We start from the raw sequence: 14,039 nt of genomic DNA, 5'->3' as shown, positions 1-14,039 counted from the left end.
TTCTATTGTAGGATTATCTGATGTTATTTCGTTGTTATTTATAACAAAGACAAATAAAGAACAAATTCAATTCAATTCAAATATTTGTGAAATTTCACAAACATCATTGTCAATAGTGTAGCGATGTATGAAGCACAGCTCACAAAGAATCATTTTCAGACCAAAGATCTTCTTTCTCTTGGTCAATGCGGCAAATTAGCTTGACAAGCAACTTGAACCCAACAAAAAAATCTGCGTGGAGATTAATTTAAGTGTCTGGATTTCACCATTGAACACTATAAAAGTGCAGGCACACTACCAACATTTTGTGCCTCACACAATATCCCTATTGCATGAATTTCTATCAGAATGACTGAATTTTGCCAGCAAAATTTTGCCGATCAACAGTAAATGAGACTGCACATTTAGCCGACACTACTTTCACACATTTGCCGACTCGCACTCTCTTAGTTCATACAAACTAAACTGCCGTTATCTTGCATCTCAGTTACAGATTGCAGTAAAATAATTTCAGAAGGCCATCAGAATAATATTACTATAATCTTGTTGTATCTTGTTGCTAGGCCGATTGTTCTGAACATTGTAATGGACTATTTCTTCTTATAACAGAAGCTTTAACATAAAATTGTACAGGTAAGATTCTAAAATAATTATAACTCAAATATATATTTCATTGATGCTTTTCTTTGAGGTTGGTGCATCTGTATGATAGTCATATATGAATTTACGTAACACCAACAATGGTGCCGCCATTGACATTTATTGTGTTTAAAAAGAATGTCAGCCACCATCAACACTTATTGTATAACATGAAAGGCAGATAAGGACTTTCATATTCAATCATCTTAAATCCCCATTAAGACTTAAGACTCTTTACATTTAAAACTAGAGAGATTACACTGCATACCTATTATATATTCCAAGAAGGACTATGCAAGACCTCCATGCAAATTAGGTTAGTACTATTCAAAGAAGTTAAAGATAAAGTATTAACTGGGGATGTGGCAAAATATGTGTTTTCATGAGAGATGAGTAGAGCATAAGCATTTGCAATCAAGAGCTCTTCATCTCAAGGTTGTCTGCATTTACAAATGAGATTTAAGGATTTAATGAGCGATTCATTAAAGAACAATAACAGGACAAGGCTGCAGTTAAACATCTCAACTAATGATGGGGCTTTTTAAGACAAAATAAGTAAAACTGATTTTGCTTGTGCATTCCAAAAACGATGATTCCTAATTTAATTGTATACATCACCTCAAGCTTTAAACACCTTGCCAGACTTTTACTGTTCCTTATCATTTTGATGTGCAAGGATGTTTTGGTACTGTATTTGCTCATTTATTCAGAAGATATTTATCCTAAATCACTAATATTTTTTTTTTTCTCTTTGACAGCAGTCATTACCAATATCACTTATTATTAGTCAATTCTTTATAACTTAATTGAGTCAGATACAGAAATCAATGCTAAAATGGGCCGATTCATGATATTTGCAATGCTTATTTTCAACTGATTATAATTTCAATGGGCTAGCGGAAAAGACTTTTACCTATTTTTACCTATTTTTAAATCATTTTGATGAAATGGACTACGATTGTTTTCCCATGTCCACAAAAGTGCCACATTAAGGAACTTTTGATTGGTGTGAAATTGTTTATGATTTATGAGGAATATAAAAAAGGAGTGATTTTGTACACACACTGCGACACACGTTTATGTTCAAACACCATGTAAAAGTGAATTTTGCGTGTATGGTCTTTAAGTGATACTATCACTTATTACAGTAAAAGCTTTCTCTCTGCTGGGTTAATTTTTTGGGTATAGTGCAAAAGCCACAACCTGCCCTGTTGTAAGATATCAGTGTATTTGCTTCATATGCTCCTGTAAGCCCGTCTAAATCGGTCCAAAAACGGTATCCGATAGAACGGGTGAAGGTCTCTGCGCGTTACTGTCTTTCCACGTGGCAAAGTAATTTAATTCCTTTTAAGCTTTTATCTGACTCCATTTTATCACAACCTCAAATTTAGGTTAGATTGCCAATTGGTTGTTGGTTAATTATATAATAGTTTAGCAATACATTTGATTATTCTATTTAACTCTTAACTCTATATATTACTCGTTCATTAGGAATCTGTGTCGCTCAGAGAGTCTCGTGCCGGCCGTATCCAACGCGAATCTCACGATCACAAACTCGCCAGTCTGATCGATAGAGGTTATGACTAAAGCAGTTCAACAATGCCGCCGCACACGCTAGATATTGTTAAAAAGTACCCATGTAACCCCCTACAGTCACCCATACAGTATAACAACTTAGTTAAAGCCCAAACAATAACCAAAGGTTATGGCTAGTACATTAAGATAATGCCACTCCAAACGCTGCTATTATCTCAATAGTATTTTTATCTAGCCCCCTATTTGTTACTGCATAACAACTTAAAGTCAAGCATTTAGTCAGGAATCTAGAATCGTAATCTCACGCTCCATCTAAACTGGGATCTAGTATGTACTTAACTCTGGATGCAGATTTGCGGAAACATAAGACTTCACTTAATCTACTTGAGAAAATAATCTCAGAGTAATACAGAATCGGACATCAAAATCAAATGTAACAATGTATTATGTGAGGTAAATGTATCATGCCAATTTCATAATCAATTCAAAGATAATAAATACAAAACATCAGATGCTGTAGAATAAAGAGAGAAGATGCAGAGTGTCTTGCATACACTCCACATCACAGGCTAATTTGAGTTACAAATCGTCCTGAGGCCCCGTTTACACGATGGGAAAACGCAGATATTTCCCTGTGTTTTGGCCTGTCATTTACACGAAAACGCCGTTTTGATCCCAGAAAACGATTATTTCTAAAAACTCCGGCCAAAGTGGAGATTTCTGAAAACGCCGGTTATGTGTTGCCGTGTCAACTGGGAGAAACGGGGTTTTAGGTTCTCAAACGTCACATTATGCGCCAGAAAATGCTTACGTCATGTGAGCGCCCTATGTTTAGAGTTTGTTCCATACTGTCTATGAGTTTGTTTGGCTACTATTTGATCATGGATGCTGTTAAAGTGGTACTCATTTTTACTTTTGTGAAAACGCTTTTGGCCTGTTTGCATTTGCTTCGCTGTCTGTCCACACGAACGAACCTCGCGCCATGTCTATTGTTTTGAAAGGAACAGGAAGTCGCTCGTGCTATTCGTCGTTGTCGATTTTGAGGATTCTGATTGGCTTGCATGGCTTTATCCTTCTCCTTACACTGCCGCGCCTTTGAAATGCGGGTTGATGTAAACGACAACTTTTTTTGAAAACGATGTTGTGTGCACGATGTTATTTTTGAAAACGGAGGGGGAGAAATATTCGTTTCTCTAAATACCCGGCTATGTGTAAATGTGGCCTGAGCCTCTTGTTGCATTTCTTTATATAGACAGAAACTTCTTTCACATGGAAACATTTGCTAACAATGGGAAATTGCATTCAGAGTTTACACATTTTGGGAGCAGAATGCCATTTGCATGGAAGACACACCCTCCTCTGTGTGCAAGTTATCTCTAAACTCTTAAGAACTTTATTACCTTTTGGTTTACCAATTTGGGAATGAGACATTTGTACCAGTTGCACTGAGACATTTCAAATGATACCAAACATGTACAGTATAATACTGTATGATAATTATTCACATTAAACCATATAGATTTTTGAGTGAATTTTGGTGATCTCAGCATTAGAGAGAAGAAGTGGGGGAAGAGGGAAACAGATGTATTCTGAGGTGAGACTTGCATCTCAAATGGTGATGCTAACTTCACAAGAGAGAGTTCAAATGTTAATTTCCTTTGTTTTCTCTTCCAGTTCTTCTTTTCCAGTCTTACACTCCTAACCTGGAAACTGTATCATAATGAAACTGTACAACTTAGGTTTTAGTGGTAAAATAATACACCAAGATTTCAGAAAAGTGGTGTTTTGAGAATTTGTCTTGTTTTTATGAGCATAAAGTCACTTTTTTTCAAGAATAAATGAATAACAATTGTAGCTAATGACATATAAATTACAAAAAAATGTGAAAGTCTGTTGCAGCCAGTGAACCATTCATTAATGATTATCATTCCATGGGTTGTGGTACAGCTTTAAGCACTGGAAGAAAAGGTAAAAAAAAAAAAAAAAAAGAAAAGAAAAGAAGCTCATTTCAGTTTCCATTGCAGTCATCCCTATTTCAGCCTTCTTCATTTCCTCTTTCCCCACAAAATTGCTCACACTGCACGATCCACTACACACAGTATAAAGAGCCCTGGATCCCCACAGCACATCTGATATGAAGAAAAAGCCAAAAGCAAAACCTATAACATTCATCCTTCCATATTAATACAGGACAAAAAGGATGAGAGCTTTGATCTGAACAGGAAGGTTGAGCTGCTCAGCTTTTTAAAAAGTGATGCAGGTTGATGGAGCCCGTTCTGATCACCCGAGGGAATCCGCCGGGCCGCATTACAAGAGCTCTTGAATTTCCTGCATGTTCTCTGTGGCTACCAGTAGAAAGGCTTTCATTTTTTTTCCGTTTAAATACATTCTTTATGATGTTTTTTTTTTCTTGTCTTTTGTGAAGCCGTTGAAGTTTTAGAGATTTAGTGAGTCATGAAGCTTATGTGCTTCAATATGGGAACACCATCATATCCCATTTTGGAGTAAGACAAATGATTATGACTGTCTTTCCTTTATGGACACATGTGACATTCAAAGACATTCGCAATATATTAAAAACATGCTTAACCCTCACTGAAAAATCATCATGCATCATATGGAAGAATGCTATTTTGGAAAGAAATTCATAATGAAATTCATTATGAAAACACAAAAATCTCTGTTTGACTGGGGAGGTTTATTGTACGAACAACAATATGGAACAAAATTGAACCTACAACCTGTGTTATGAGCCTAGATGTTTGACGACACAGTGTTTGTGTGGATTATAGAAAGTCACTCATTTATCCGTATTGTATACATTTAAGTTGTTCTTGCAGTTCAACTGGTAAAGTCGCAATGGCAAGGTCAGGGTTTCGATTCACAGGATACAAACAGGCAAAAATGTAAACCTTGAAAAAAATCTTATTATCGTGAATAATTATCATAATTTATGCAATTAACATTTCAAGTTGTCACAGACAAAATCCAGAGCAATAACAGGTTCTAGCTTAGGCGAAAAACCTAGCAAGTATAGTGGCCATTAACACAATAACTGGATCATTGATTTGGTAAATTGAACTTGGTACTGAACTGAATTTGATTCATAAATTAATCATTATTTTGAATATGTTCTTGTGTCACAATAAAGTAAAGGGAAAATCTTAAAAATAGCTTAAAACACATGTGCCAAGTTCGTAGAAATAGACTTATAGAATTTAATGGTTTAAAAAATGTCATGTGATGTAACAAGTTAATTAACATATTTTATTTACATCTAGACTATATCTTCAAAAAAATTAAAACATACTTTTCAATTTAAAGTTTTATATATATATATATGCAAAAGCCTCTAAGTGCCATCTGAAAGTTTCTTCTAGAATGATCATTTTTATAAAGCGTGTATATTTAATTTAAATGGTTTAATTTAGATAATTTAAATAAGTAATTTCACTTAAATGACAATTAATAGGTAATTTGCATTGCCATTTAAGTGAAATTATTTAACTTAAATATACGAGCTTGATAAAAATTTTCATTCTAGAAGAAAATTTCAGATGGCACTTAGAGGCTTTTGCATCTGAATTCTTCATATATTAATTATTTATTCACAATATGTCATTTTTGGGGAACTACACCACATAATATTTTACAACTAATCTCACCTTGTCATAAAAAGTCAAATTATCTTACATTTATAGAGGCTTACTGACCTTGACTGTTTAAAATATTGTGACCTTTGAAAAAAAAAAAAGCTCTACTTTCGGAAGCTCTGTAACTGATTTCAGCCAGCGTGGGTCAATTTCTGAGACTATACATGTACATAGGGGTGTAAATATTAATCGATTCGTATCGATGCATCGATTATACAGCCGACGATTCGATGCATCGATGCGTCCGCAAGAGTATCGATTCATGTGTTTATTTTGCCGCCTGTCTATTTTCAGCGATCTGCTCCGAAAAATGCGTACAACCTACTAAGCTGCGGGTGGCGCTAACCTCATTATTGTCTTCTACTTCACACCGCTTCACATGCGTTACTTACGGTCAATCTATGTTCACACACATTGTTGAGTCTGACTTTCAAGAGCGATGGATCCCTCAGAGCGAGCTGGCAATAACAGTGAAATGTTACACACTCCAGTCGGCGTCAAGTCATGGGTGTGGATGTATTTTGGCTTCAGGAAAACAGATGGAGCAGTGGTAAGAGATGTTGCCGTTTGTCTGATTGCGCCCGTTTCACACATACCCCGTTTGCAATGCGTATACGGTGCGTATTGTTTTCAGTACCCGTGTTAACAGGTCAGAGCTTTCACACTGCACGCGGATGCGGTCCGTTTATCCGTTCCAGTTGCAGTGCATACAGCAGTGCAGAGATCGTTTCCGCACCGAGTCTATTTCTGCTGTGCTGCACGCGCTGAATTAAAGTGACAGCGCATGTTTTGTGGTCAAAATGAACACAGATTGACATGAAAATGTAGTAATTTCACCATAAATGAGTTTAATTAAATAAATTGTACTAATCTCACCATAAATGTATTTAATTTAATTCTACTATTTTTCACAGTCATCTTTTTTACTTTAAGACCGGGGTAAAGCAAGGAAAACTACAATTATTATTATTATTATTATTATTTTATTTATTTACCAGGACAATGCATATTAACAACAGTATGCCTGTAACATGCCAGAGTTAGCCAGTGGCTAATTTTCATCTGTAGTCCTGGTTGCCAGATGTACAGTGGCACCCTAGGGAGAATACACATTTTTTAAGAGTTTGCATGTAAATACAAATATGTCTGCTACAGTGTAGCTGCAGCAGAAGATAATTATAAAAATATAGAATCTCACTAAAATTTGTTCTGAAAAGCATCCTAATAATATACACAAGCAGTAGCAGCAAGTATCATGCATTGTCGGTGTAACAGATTAAACCATTTGTTAGATGCATATGAAGATGATCAGTTTTAACATCATTGCAAGTTTATAAAAAAAAAAAATCTAAATCACAAAACAAAAACACACATTCACAACTGTAACACAAACGGGCAAAAACAAGACTTTAGTGTTGACAGGTCTGATTACTAATAAGCCAACGTTTCAGATGTAATCGAAAAAGGCTATATGTATTAATGTCTCTGATTGATGACGGAATGGTATTCCACTCCTGAGAAGCCCTAACAGAGAAGGCGGACTGACTAAAAGCACTTTTTCTAAGTGGAATAATACAGTCACCTCTTGACACTCCTCTGGTGATTCTGTGTGTAGTTGTTCTAAGTTTAACAAAATCACCAAGGGGTGGCGGGGCCATTCCATGTAAGATTTTATAGACCTGACAGCAATTTGTGAACTTTATTAAATTTTCCCAGCTTAAAATATTGTATTTTAATAAAATAGCGCAGTGGTGAAAATGTTTCGGTTTCTTATCAAGTACTTTGAGTGTCTGTTTGTATAGAGATTGTAGTGGTTTCAGAGTAGTCGAGTTAGACTGGGACCAGCTCGTTAAACAATAGGTAAAATAAGATAGAATCATTGAATGCATGAAGGTTTTGGCCGCTTGAATGGACATTGAATTTCTAATAAATCGGAAGTTAGCTAAATTAAATTTGACTTTTTTACACGTTTGCTTTATATGTGATCTAAAATTTAGTTTGGTGTCTAGATAAATGCCAAGATATTTGTATTCTTGGACTATTTGTATTTTTTCCCCTGACACTAAAATATCTGCATCTTTGTTTACCTTATGTGATTTTGTAAAGTACATACCCACAGTTTTTGACATATTAAGTTGTAAACATGATTCATTCAACCATTTTGTTACTTTAACCATCACATTTGTAAGCTTTTCAGCTACCTCAGTTTTTGAAGATCCATGTACATACAAAACTGTGTCATCCGCGTACATTTGAATGTTAACCTCCGGGCACACCAGTGGTAGATCGTTAATGTACATACAGAATAAGACAGGGGATAATATGGAGCCTTGTGGCAGGCCGGTCGACAGAGGGAGGGGCTCAGACTGACTATTATCAACACGAACAGTTTGTAATCGTTGACAGAGATATGAATTTATCCATTTTAATGCCTTATCTGAGAGATTAAAAGAGGATAATTTAGCCAATAGGATACGATGGTTTACTGTATCGAATGCTTTTCTAAGGTCAAGAAAGACCGCTCCTACAATGCTATTGCTGTCAAGTGATAACTTGATTTTATCAATAAAATAGCAATTTGCTGACTCAGTTGAATAGTTAGGTCGAAATCCGAACTGTAGTGGGTGAAGATGAAAGGAGCTATTATTTAAATGGTCTTTTATATGATCAGATGTCCATTTCTCAAGGACCTTAGACATTACAGGTAGGATACTGATAGGTCTATAATTAGAGACGAATTGTGGGTTTCCTGTTTTAAAAATAGGTGATACAATAGCTGTTTTCCATGTGTTTGGAAATTCTGCTTGGCATATGGAGTGATTCATAATTATTGTAATGGGACTGGCAAGTGATAAACTGAGATTTTTGAGCATTACTGTGTCCATTCCATGGACATCTTTCGCTTTGGACGATTTAAGTTTTTTAATGATTGCTTCAGTATTTGCTGTTGTGGCACATGTAAAAACGAAACTAGGTTCTGTTGATGGGGTTTTACATACCGCAACATTTACAGGTTGGAAGCTCTGGGCAACGGCTGAAACCGAGTCAACAAAATAATGATTAAATGTGGTAGCTACTTGCGCTGGATTCCTAATACGCTTTTCATCCACCATTAGTTCAACAGGTTTTCTTGTTTTATATTCTTGGCCCATTAATTTTTTTAGTTGGTCCCATACTAACTTTGTGTTACCCCTTGCCTCGCTAATTATGGTCAGAAAAAAGTTAGCCCTAGATTTTCTCAACATGGATGTTACGGCATTCCTTAGCATACCAAAATGATGTTTATCAAGTGACAGGTTTGTTTTAATAGCCCTTTTCAATGCAAGGTCACGCTCTTTCATTTTCTTCAGGATATCTGCACTAATCCAAGGGAGACTACTTTTCTTTTTCCTATGTGTATACCTACAAGTGAATTTTTTAATAATACACTGTAGTTTACTTGAGAGTGTCCTGCTTCCCTCATGGACGTCTTTTCCAGTTAACAAAGAGTCCCAATTAAAATTATTCACTGTGTTTTTAAAATGTTCTTGATCTTTATTAGGTATTCTAAATGATTCCTGGATTTACCTCAACAAGGCGACATAATGAACAACATTCATTCGTGGAGGTGGAAAAACAATTTCTTTGTGACATGCAATTGTATTCTGTATATTCAATAAAAGGCAAATTATATATTATTTTTGTTGATTCATTTGAAACTTAATAGATATCATGTAAAAATCTAGTATTGAATCGTATCGAATCGAATCGAATCGTATCGCGGGGAATTCTGAAGTATCGAAAATAATCGAATCGTTGGCATAAGAAATCGGTATCGTATCGAATCGTCATGTAGGCTCCGATTTACACCCCTACATGTACACATGACCATACGCTCTCAAAATGACATCTTCCATTAACAAACGTGCTATCAGGGCTCCATCTGTCCTTATGTTCAAGTAAACCGTCTCTGTCTCTGTGGGGGTTTTTTTCTTTTTTTTTTCTGAAGAGCATTTCTGGATGAAAGATACTATGTACTATGAATATCTGGTTAGGGGTTGTTGGTTTTCATATTATTGCCAATCGCATTGCAATTTCCTGCTCACAGCTTAAAGGGGAGGAGACCCTCCTCACGCGCCCTGGGGTTGTGTGCGCTAAATATTTTCATGTACTGCTACATTGATTTAGCATCATAGTCTACAGTGCAGTACAACAGATTACTGGTCACTGCAAACATCAAGCAATCAGTGCTTCAAAGGTCGATGTTTTATAGAATGTTTAACATGTCAAAGAGAACACTATCAATCTTCTCAGAATGTCTTAACACATGACCCACACATTCATATTCACAACAATAGATAATTCAGCAGGAGAGCTTTAACAGTAATATTCCCACAATGCAACTTTAAAAAGAACACTGTATCCAAATGGGGCTTGTTATGATATATCCCCATAGATATTATATTATTTTGTACAAATTTTCACCATTGCTCTTGGATCAACGTGAAAATAGATGCCTAGCTCAAGAGTATAATGGTGTTAGATAACAGGTTGTAGGTTCAAAACCAAGATTTCTCCTGGGTTTTGAAACTACAACCTGTGTTATGAACCTAGATGTGTGACGATACAGCATTGGTGTGGATTATAGAAAGTCATTCACATATCATGTATTACAATATTTAGGTTATTCGTGTCGTTAAATTTGTAGAGTATGGCTCTAACACCAAGTTGGGCTCGATTCCCAGGAAACAAATTGGCAAAAAAAAATTAAATATAATTATTTTGAATAAATATCATTGTTAATGCAATTAACTTTTTAAGTTAGTACAGACAAAATCCAGAGCACTAACATGTTCTAACAATGCTCAAGTAAAATTAAATTTCTCTTTTGCTTATACACAATCCATATTCAAACAAGCAACCAAAATTAACTTTTGAGTTTTCCCTCAAAAAATCGATAGGCCTATATGATAATATATTTTAAATATATTTAATAATAAAAATGAATAATTCTATTATTCGTTTATGAATACTGGTAATAGATTTAAAGACATAGTTAACCCCAAAAATTTAAATTTGTCATCATCATTCATTATGATGAAACTGTAACTCCATGATGAAATAAGTGTTATTGGCTGATATTTGGAATTTAAAATCTTAAAATGATACTGAATGGCAAACATGGGGCTCCAGATTGTATGTTCTGCATATCAAAAAGCTCAGTCTCCTAACAAAAGTTTGAAGCAAGGAAAAGTGATGCATCGCTTTTGAGAGACATCGAGTGAATTAAATTGCCATACACAGCCTTCAGACTCACACTTGGTTGCTTTTGAAATTAATTTCCATGGATTGCCCTCATTAAAACCAGCGACGAGAGTTCAGTGCGGTTGAAGTCTGTAGTGGATGCGACTGCTTGACTAACATTACGGCTGGAATAAACGAGACCTTTTCAGCATGAGGCCGTATGTTTTAACCCTTCCCTCCTACTCTCACACTTCAGCTAACTCACTCAGTGGTTTCTACATGAGTAATTGGCTATGGGTGAAGAAAACGATCCAACACCTGAGCAGAATCAAAATGGCCACAGTTCTTTAAAAAAAATAAAAATAAACATGTTTACGCAAGCTAGAGTTGATAATGAGACAGTCCTGTGGAAGATAATTAAAGTTCAGTAAAGTGCATGGCCTTATTTAGTTAAAAACAGTTTATCTGTCAGGAGTGTGAAGTTATTGAGTTCAAGTGTATTTTTAGGAGTCTGGGTTTATCCCTTAAAGGCTAATTAATATGCATAATATGCTGTGCATTTACAAAAATATATTGCTTAGAACTTTTTATTAAATAGTTGGCAAAAGTACACAATAATGATGCAAGAATAAATATTTCAAACACTAGTAGGGCTGTAGTCAAGTCCACCAATGTGCGAGTTGTGCATTTCCTTGCTACAAAGTCAGATACTGTAAACAGGATGCCTAATTCTTGGATAACAAAGTTGCATGAGGACTATGCTGGGTGGCTAAAGTTAACATATTAATGCATAGTTCTTGTGGACATATATAAGTCCATGAATGTCAAACAGTTGCGTTTCCTCAAAGGGACCACAAAGTAATTTTCTAACTCTTTAAAAATAATAAATAAATAAAATATTACAATATCCAATGGACCAAGACATTGTATTAAACACATCAACAGAGCCCACATGTCTAGATTTATATTATTAGATTTATTATTGATTATAATTATAGATTTTTATCGATTTCAATTAGTTTTTTCATTGGATCGCAAATAGGTCTATCCGTGTATGATATTAAAATTGATCACAAAAAGTGTTCTCAGTTGAAACAAGTTAGTCCCAATAGTTCTGTCCCAATAGGGCTGTGTAATAGATCAAAACATTCTCAATGTCTTAGCTTGGTATGTAGGAGTAGGTTTATAATTTTTACCCAGTGAGAAAAATGTCTTGATAATTATCTTGAAGAATACTGTACATATATCTTCTGTATTAGGGTCCTGTCACCTTGGTTGGTCTTGTGCTTGGTTTGGTGACAGGATCCTGACACTCATGTGTTTGTCTTGTGTTCGTGTGAGCATATGGCTTTGGAGCTGCACTCTGGGTCGTGCGCTCTTACTGTATGACGGTGTCTTGAGTGTTTGGGGGATGGTGTCTAGATTCTGACACTTCGGTCTAGTCTAGGTTCACTTTCGGTGTCAGGGTCCTGACATCCATGCTCCGTGCACTTCTATCTGTCTTGTGTCTTGTTTTCTGTTTGGGCACATGGCGAATGAGGGTTTTTGTCTGATATGTGCTCTTCTGTCCTGTGTGTGTTTGTGAGAACACAGGGCTTCTGCATGTTTGTTTCGCCATGTGCATTTGGCATATGGCTTTTTGTTTGTTTCTGTTTCCCATGCGCTCATCTGTCAGTCTTTAGTCTTGTAACCTGGGCATTGGTTCACTTGCCCCACCTGTCCTCCCTCGCTTTGTGTCTTGTTTCCTTCTCTACCTGTGTGTTTTGTCCTGTGCTGGTTCATTGGTTTTTACCCAGTTTAGGGGTTTTCCGGTCTTGTCGGTCAGTTCTTCCAGTCCCAGCCTGTGTGATCCCTGCTGTTTCCCTGCCCTGGACTACAGGGTGGTTTTCCTTCAGTTTTTTATAATTTTTTATAATTTTTATTTTTTACCTTAAATAAAAAAGAAGTTTCACACTGTGTTTGAGTCCTCGCCATCTCTCTGCAAGACTTGCTTGTCTTTTGAACTACTCATTAAAAGGACCATTCATTAGATATATTCATGAATTGGACTACACTGGACGTGTGTGCAACCTGCGAGCACTACTTAATAGTAGGGTTGGGTATAATTTTAATTTTAAAGGAGGTCATATGATGGGTTTTCATGTTTTCCTTTTTCTTTAGTGTGTTATGTAGCTGTTTGTACATATACTGTATAAGATCTGCAAAGTTACAAATCTCAAAGTCTCCCACAAAAACTTACGTCACTAGGTGGAATCTGCATTATGCCGCCCAAATGTATACGCAAAGAAAGAAGGCGTGGCTTCATTTGTAGTATTTGGGTACGTTTACACAACTATATGCTTAAAACAGAGAAGTTTTTCCTTTGAGTTTTCCGCGTACAAACGATCCCCATTCACACGGATCCGCAAAAACTACTAAAAACGCTGTATTCTGCTGCCAGGCCATTAGATTGTGATGAAACACTATAGCCTGAACACGTAATACGCATGTGCATGACGTCATCGTCTTCAGAGATTTGAGTTTTTGTTGTTTACACGGAGACATTAAAATCACTTTTTCTGTGTCAGCGCTTTGGATGTACAGTATGTGCAGCACAGAAAACAGCGTGCAGGACTTCTTGTGCTTGAATGTTTAAAGTCCTATTACAATAACACGTATCCGATTCCAGAACTGGAATCGATTTTCCATGGATGGATGGATGGACCGATCTATGCTAAGGAGTAAATCCAGTGCGACTTTGAAGGGACCAAGCAAAACATGATTATGTATTTCTGCTCAGCTAGTGACACACAATTATTCGTTATATTTAACGAATAATCCAACAAGACCCCTCGCAACAAATCTAGGTGACAAGGTGTGAACAACCTCCCCAAAAAGCAGAACAGACCCCTGGTTACCAAGGCAACAAAGATAAACCAGCAAAGATAAGGTGGTTTACAACCCAAAAGAATGTGGAGAAAGTGTTCGCTCTCAACGGCATTCCCTATT

This window comes from Leuciscus leuciscus (assembly GCF_965113295.1).
Source record: "Leuciscus leuciscus genome assembly, chromosome: 16".
NCBI classification, from domain to species: domain Eukaryota; kingdom Metazoa; phylum Chordata; class Actinopteri; order Cypriniformes; family Leuciscidae; genus Leuciscus; species Leuciscus leuciscus.
Note: the sequence above shows the minus strand (reverse complement) of the source record.